This window comes from Anabrus simplex, chromosome 9, assembly GCF_040414725.1.
Source record: "Anabrus simplex isolate iqAnaSimp1 chromosome 9, ASM4041472v1, whole genome shotgun sequence".
Taxonomy (NCBI): domain Eukaryota; kingdom Metazoa; phylum Arthropoda; class Insecta; order Orthoptera; family Tettigoniidae; genus Anabrus; species Anabrus simplex.
Window position 1 is genome coordinate 97,521,110 of NC_090273.1, and position 7,901 is coordinate 97,529,010.

The 7,901-nt window shown below is 43.8% G+C and overlaps 1 pseudogene; it reads left to right on the plus strand.

Annotated features, from left to right (window-relative positions):
- The first annotated feature begins 5,975 nt into the window (after positions 1 to 5,975).
- Positions 5,976 to 6,131, plus strand: LOC136881334 (5.8S ribosomal RNA; annotated as a pseudogene).
- Positions 6,132 to 7,901: the final 1,770 nt, after the last annotated feature.

A 7,901-nucleotide genomic window follows, 5' to 3' on the forward strand; every position in this document is an offset into this window, starting at 1 on the left:
AGGCACGCTACCCCTATACCGTATGGCCGGCCCGTTTAAGATGTAGAATACAAATAATATAAAATAATTCTAGATGATATATTTCTTTAAAATAATGTCGGTGTTTTCTTTTGGAAACACGCAACTCGTGGCATCTACGATCTTTCAGGAGGTATAGTAAATATTTCTGAAAGCAGGAAATAATATGGAATATTTCAAGCCCAAAAGGTAAAATAAGCACGTGCCCTATACGCGATGTATCTGGAATTACAACAGAATGTACGGTACCCATGAGAACAACTTTGCAGAAATGGTTAAATATATACAAATGACTTATGTGTATATCACATGATGAGGTAGATTTCAAGTTGAAATTCAGTGACATCTCCTCAATAAAGACATTCGTGCCTGCTTGTAAATTCAACAGCCATGAATACTGACGAGTGGAAACTTTGCTCTTCAACACGTGCACACCAGGCCGTTCATAGTTTTCACCTTAGATTATACGTCCAAGGAGGATATCACCTGCCATCAACTCATTGTGTGCTCGCTGTGGTCAGATAAGCAAACATCATCCTTTGTCTTGTCGGGTTAGAACCAATTCTTTAGAGTTCTAAGCAGATGATAGGAATTTTGAGTGATCTGTAATATTTTCATACATAGTGTGTTTAATAAATTACTTATTTGTATATGTATTGATACAAGAACTCTACATAATGTACAACAGTTGCAACCCAAATTACTAGCTCATGCAGAAACATACGTCCTTCGGAATAGTTCAAAGTTCAAAAACCCACCACAGACTTCAATGCACTTCTCAGTTTTACTGATAATAGTACAAGTAACTCATCCGAAGTCGGTTTGCTGTTCCTTTATGACGACAGTGTTATGGATACTGCGAGTGAGTGATTCGTCTCCTCAGCTCACATTTTCTCCGTAGACTTCGCTTTTTATCCATCCCCAAAGACAAAAGAGACTACGGTATCAAATCTGTATTAACAAGTCATTCGTGTGACTTCAATATATTTGTAACATCGTTCCTATATGCACTATGCAGACAGCTGTAGTTCCACACACACATTCCATATTGGACACAAGTTTATATGATCTTTTTACGTGAAATAGCCTACATTACTGCTTCCGAACGCATTTATTGCTCTTCCTCAGACGTCCTTATAAAATTGAAAGATTTACGAGTTGAACAGATTATAATTTCGATAAAACAGAGAAAAGTCGTAAATCTTATTTATGGAGATAAAGTAGGTAACACGCAAGGTGTATCTAAGCAAGAAAACAACTTGCAGCACCGGATGTGTCTATGTATCATTTTAACTAGTGCATACACGCCAGTTCCACTCTTTACGCGTACTTCCGTAGTTTACACGTGTACTGGGGAGTTCAACATCACTTACAACAAGTAGTGATAAAATTACAACCAATTTTCCGGCTATCATCATGCCACAATTGCTGACGACCCTATATCACGAATAAAAACAGCTTGTCCCTCAACCCTCCAGCTCGCTCTCTTCATAATTCAGTGGTCTGAAATATTCCACCATGACATCCGCCATCTCCCTTCACCCTCCACCCACCCACACTTGGAGTGCTGACGCAAACAATTCCATCAGTTCTATGTTTCATACTCACGCAACGTAAAATTTGTGGACGTAGTTGATCTGATGCAAATGACTTACAGTCACAACTACTCACTCTGTGAAAAGGCGTTATTCTTCTTTTAAATTATTATGAACTTACTATTAGTAGGATGAATCAAGGATTAACAAATTCAACACTATTTGACTTTTATAATTAAAAACATATATTTTTACGAAGTTCATATATAAAATTATTCTCATATAACTCTGAATGGGAGTAAACTCTGCGTAAACTACATACTATGGAGGTAATCGATATGAAATTCTGTACATTAAGAACAACTGTCAAGTTACCAGCTGAGAGGCTGGTTGGATCATCAGATAGTACATTCTATACATTAAGAACAACTGTCAAGTTACCATCTGAGAGGCTGGTTGGATCATCAGATAGTACATTCTGTACATTAAGAACAACTGTCAAGTTACCAGCTGAGAGGCTGGTTGGATCATCAGATAGTACATTCTGTACATTAAGAACAACTGTCAAGTTACCAACTGAGAGGCTGGTTGGATCATCAGATAGTACCATCGAGTATTACGCAGTTATAACCCGAGAACTGTCACGGTGGACCACTATGACCCATACGCTTATATTTCCTTTAGCACCACCACCACCACCACCACCACCACCACCACCAAAGGTGGCACCGTAGCACCCCCACTAACTACTTTTCTAACTCCCATCCCTCTACATAAGGGAGTAGTCACCAATCAATTTGAACTTGTCGAAGACAGTTGTTTGCTGGTCGTTACGGCCCACCGTATAAGGTAGGGGGACCAAAATCCGTCCCCGCAACTAATTTCGTCCCTCTGAGGATTTCTAATTTCCAGTTCGCACGGTTGGTACCTAATGTTTAGCCGCACTCACACACGTAGCCTCGTCCCGTTGTCTTGTTGTAAGAGTTCGTTGTGTGCACCATATTTAGTTTCCGTGTACAAGGAACATTCATTCCTCATGCTGAGCTGAAATAATGCACGTTCACATTAAGAGCCAGTTATTCCTAGAGTGAGCACTGATATGAGTATGAAATACTCGACTGCATTTCAGGCGTGCGGTGTAGTTCCTGGCGTGTAATCGCTACAGTGAGGTGGTTGGCGTGAGTTACTGTAGCAGCCATTATAATAAATAAAGGAATGTTCGTAATTTCGTCCCCCTTTATTTTATTTGTTACTTATTAAGTTTATTATTATTTTCAGGTGGGAAACGCAAGCAGTGGGATAAGGAGGCTGTGAAAACGGCTATTAAGGCAATGAGAGACAACATAATGGGTTAAAAACGTGCAAGTAAACCGTTTGACATCCCACGAGAAACGCTGAAAGACTATGTGAAAAAGAATACTAAGAAAACCTTTTTTCATGAATGACCAAGTAATTCATTACAGGGGAAGTGTTTGGTAAGGTTAGAAAGGAAAAATATAGAATATTAAAATGAACTGTACTTTCTATAAATGTTGTGGGAGACGAAATTTAAAACACAGTTTTGGTAGTTTAGTTTTTGTAGTAGTAATGTTTATATCAAATATGGACTACCTTACGTTATAACAGTTTCATTGTATCTTGCGTGTAAGTGGAGAATATATTCAATAATATATATACCAATTTCTAGCCTTGTCCACAACATTCCTGAATTTCTTCAAGTACAAATCTGCTAAGGGGACAAAATATGGACCCCCCTATCTTATGTAAATTTTTCTCAGTTTATATCTGTGGACAAAATCCAACAGATGGCCTCTAACAACGTTCTTTCGTCTTATGAATGTCACAGCTATAAATGCAGTATTTATCTATGCTTGTAATAACAATCATGAGCATCTTATAAGGAGGTATTTCCTGAAATAACTTGCTAAGAAACTGGCCCTTCCTTAAATGAAGAATATCCAATACTTGAAGGACCTCAGATGAGTGTGGTAGGAAACGAAAGAGATGCGCACTGTGCCCCAGAACTGCAATCAAGTTACCAAACCTGTGTGATCTGCAAGAAGTTCGTGTCTGGTAACCATTGGAAACTGACCTGCCCGGACTTCCGTGAAAGTGCTAAACTAGTACCTTACGCAATAAGAAGCTGGGTTAGTGTAAACTTGTCTATTATCTCCATTTTGTAAAAAAAAAAAATAATAACAACAGTAATCACTTGATTTTGAAGTTCGTTAACTTTATTCCACTTGCTCAGATTTTTGGTGTAGCAAAAGTCCATGTGTGGAAAACATTGAAACTTTTACCATAATGTGCATTTGAAAACGAACGTAAGTATTTTCTATATTATGATGAATTTTTGAAACACATGTATTTTTAATAATATTTAAATAAGAAGTTTGTACCTCTATTATGAAGATTTAACAATGATATGGTAATTTTCATGTTACAAAATACTAAATTGATACGCTAGAAGAGCTCCTTACAAAATATAAGATACGATAAATCAAATAAGGTAATAACTTGTGGGTTATCGTGACCCAATTCGGCAATATTAAGGCGCACCAGTGGCGCGACCATTGCCGGAATAAGGAAATCGCAGAAACCTGAAGAAATACTGGACTGCCTTTCAGGCGTGTGGTGTAGTTCCTGGCGTGTAATCGCTACAGTGAGGTGGTTGGCGTGAGTTACTACAGCGGCCATTATAATAAATCATGGAATGTTCGTAATTTCGTCCGCAAGTGGTCGCGCGGCTTGGGTCACGTAGCTATCAGCTTGCATTCGGGAGATAGTGAGTTCAAAATTGGGCACTATGTTCCTGTTTCGGCACATTGTGCCGGTGCATAGTTATATTCCGCTGTTCCGGAACACGGAGCGTCATTTGTTCCGAAACATTCTCAAGCGAGACAGTGACAGTGACTCACTATCCCGTCAGAAGCGCCACCGTGCACTGTCTTTCACCTAGTAGCTAACTGTCGATACCGGCAGTGCGCCGCCATGTGCTGAAGTGCTCCGTGTTCCGCCGTATACTCTTTGTTCTGTGAGTTCCGTTGCACCGGCAACTGGCCTTCGGTACATGCGGATAACTGCGTTCTGTTTTGTAAGAGTGTTTTCATTGAAGCCTAGTAATATACCGTACGAAACACGGTAAACTTTGAATAATGTCGCACCGGGGTCCTGTTTACGACATTTTACTAGAATAAAACCGAACAGGGTAACATGCAATATATGTTCTTCTATTTTGTCTGCAAAGGGATCTTCAACCGGCTCAATGACGAGACATTTGAAACTTAAACATCCTACAATTTTTAATTTCGTGTTCTGCTTGTATAGGCCTAGGTTTATTTTAATCTCCTGTTCCGCTTGTACATTGTGTACGTAAATAGAGTACTGACGAATGTTTCTTCAACTGTGCGAGTATATTTTTAATTGGTGAAAATAACATTGTGACATTTATAAACACACCTACTGCCAGTGTAATTGTGACAGGTGTGTTTCAGTATGAATGAAAACATTCTTATCCTAAAAACAATATTTAGACATGATTTTCTGGGTGCCTATTTCAGAGTTCTTACTGCTTTTTCACGTGCCGTGAAGTTTTATCCTGGCCCTAATTACTCACAATATAGACTGATACATTCAACTGGTGATAATATCCTTGTATTAGTAACTTTTAAACACCTGTACTTCCATTGTAACCGCGCTATATGTATTTCATATTGATCGAAAAAAATCTTCACCTAAAAGCAGCCTTTAAACGTTATTACTGGGCGCGAATTTCAGTGTTCCGACTGTTCCTTCACGTTCCGTGCAGCTTTACCCTGGCTGTAACTACACACAGCACGTCCGGTACAGCAGCACATTCCTGTTGAAGTGGAGCATATCATGTGATTACGTACCTGCCCTTTGTACACACCACCCGTCGCTACTACCGACTGAATGATTTAGTGAGGTTTTCGGACCGGTGCGCGGGATCTGCTTCGCGCGGTTTCCGATGTGTCTGGAAAGATGACCAAACTTGATTATTTGGAGGAAGTAAAAGTCGTAACAAGATTTCCGTAGGTTAACCTGCGGAAGGATCATTACCAAAATTGTTTTATCATAAAACATTTCGAGAAGGTGGATTCGGACGGCCGCGCGCGGTCTTCTCCTCCGGCGAGCCTCCCTCGGGCTCCGTCCGTCGCCGACAGGGAGAGTGTCGCGGTCCGCGTGGCCGCGTCTCCTTCGATGCAGACGTTCGGCATTGGGTACCTCGCTCAGTGGAGCGGGGATAACACGAGGGGAACCATCGTGGCTTCGGCCCGGCGGGCAGGATATAAACGAACGCAACGCCCATGCTCGAAATACTTCTTAGCTCTGTGACGACCCATGAAAATGATTGTTCGTCCTCCACTCACCGTGGAGAGAACGATCGAAAAATGAAAAAACTACCCTGAACGGTGGATCACTCGTCTCGTAGGTCGATGAAGAACGCAGAAAAATTGCGCGTCGACATGTGAACTGCAGGATACTTGAACATCGACATTTCGAAGGCACATTGCGGACCATGGATTCCGTTCCCGAACCACGCCTGGCTGAGGTTCGGTTGCTAAAACTGAACGCTACATTGCGTTTGAAGGGTGGGAGCGTGGCGTCTCCTGAAAAGAGCTTCACCCCGGTGGAGCTGGACCGGTCGACACCACCACTGTGAGTGTGTGAGACGGTAGGGTTGGTCCGCGCAGCGTCTTTGTGTCTGCTGGCGCTGGTTCGCCGCCCTTGAACCTCGACCAAGCAGCGACCGAACATTTTGTGCGATACGCACAAACCAAACACAACCTCAGAGCAGGCGAGACTACCCGCTGAATATAAGCATATTATTAAGCGGAGGAAAAGAAACTAACAAGGATTCCTTTAGTAGCGGCGAGCGAGCAGGGAAGAGCCCAGCACCGAATCTCGCAGGTTCACCCTGCCGAGATGTGATGTTTGGGAGGGTCCACTTATCCCGGGAACCTGCGGCGAGTTTAAGTCCTTCTTGAATGGGCCCACGCTCCTCAGAGGGTGCCAGGCCCGTAGGGACCGCTGCGGCTTTCGGGAGAATCTCTCCTTAGAGCCGGGTTGCTTGAGAGTGCAGCCCGAAGTGGGTGGTGAACTCCATCTAAGGCTAAATATGACAACGAGACCGATAGCGAACAAGTACCGTGAGGGAAAGTTGAAAAGAACTTTGAAGAGAGAATTCAAGAGTACGTGAAACCATTCGAGGGTAAACGTGAGAAGCCCGAAAATACCTCAACTGGGGAGATTCAAGCCTTATCCGCGCCTCTTCTCCTGCTTTGGCCAGATTGGTCCGTCCCTCTGCATGGAGCAATCCGGCGTCAGGGTGGTAAGGGGTTTCTATTCGGCCGGGTAGTGGTGGGGCGGTCGGTGGGGGCTCTTCTCCCCTCGTTGGACGTCGCGACCCGTTGGGTGTCTGTCTACGGCCTGGGTGTGTAGCCTGTTCGTTCACGTCGCACGGCGTGTTCGTCGGACAGACCACCTGGTGTTCCGGCCGACGGGTTGACGGTATATGTGCGCGGAGTTGATTCACCGCCCTTCGAGGCAGGCGTCCGTCCCCTGACAAGCGAGGGTGCGTGGCATGGACGACGGACCTCCGGCTCGGCTCCGGCCCAGCTCAGCTGTTAGTTTGGGGATGCCTCAGACAGAAGAATATTGTAGACTCCCGTCAGCAGCGTATAAGCTTCGGGTAATTTCAGGACTCGTATTGAAACACGGACCAAGGAGTCTAACATGTGCTCGAGTCATTGTGTTGACACTAAACCTAAGGGCGCAATGAAAGTGAAGGTCCCTCCTCGTGCGGACCGGGGGAAGATGGGCCGCGCTGCTGTGCAGCTCCGCATTCCCGGGGTGTCTCGTTCTCATTGCGAGTTGAGGCGCACCCAGAGCGTACACGTTGGGACCCGAAAAATGATCAAATATGCCTGGCGAGGACGAAGTCAGGGGAAAACCTTATGGAGATCCGTAGTGATTCTGACGTCGGAGCTGGGTGTAGGGGCGAAAGACTAATCGAACCATCTAGTAGCTTGTTCCCTCCGAAATTTCCCTCAGGATAGATGGTGCTCGAACGAATCTCATCCGGTCAAGCGAATGATTAGAGGCCTTGGAGCCGAAACGACCTCAACCTATTCTCAAACTTTAAATGGGTGAGATATCCGGCTTGCTTAAAACATTTTTTTTAAGCCGCGAGAGATTTATTTCTTGGATCGGAGTGCGAAGTGGGCCACTTTTGGTAAGAAGAACTGGCGCTGTGTGATGAACAAAACGCAGAGTTAAGGCGCCCCGTGTCCCGTTTGCCGGCACACTGTACCGAAACACTCAATC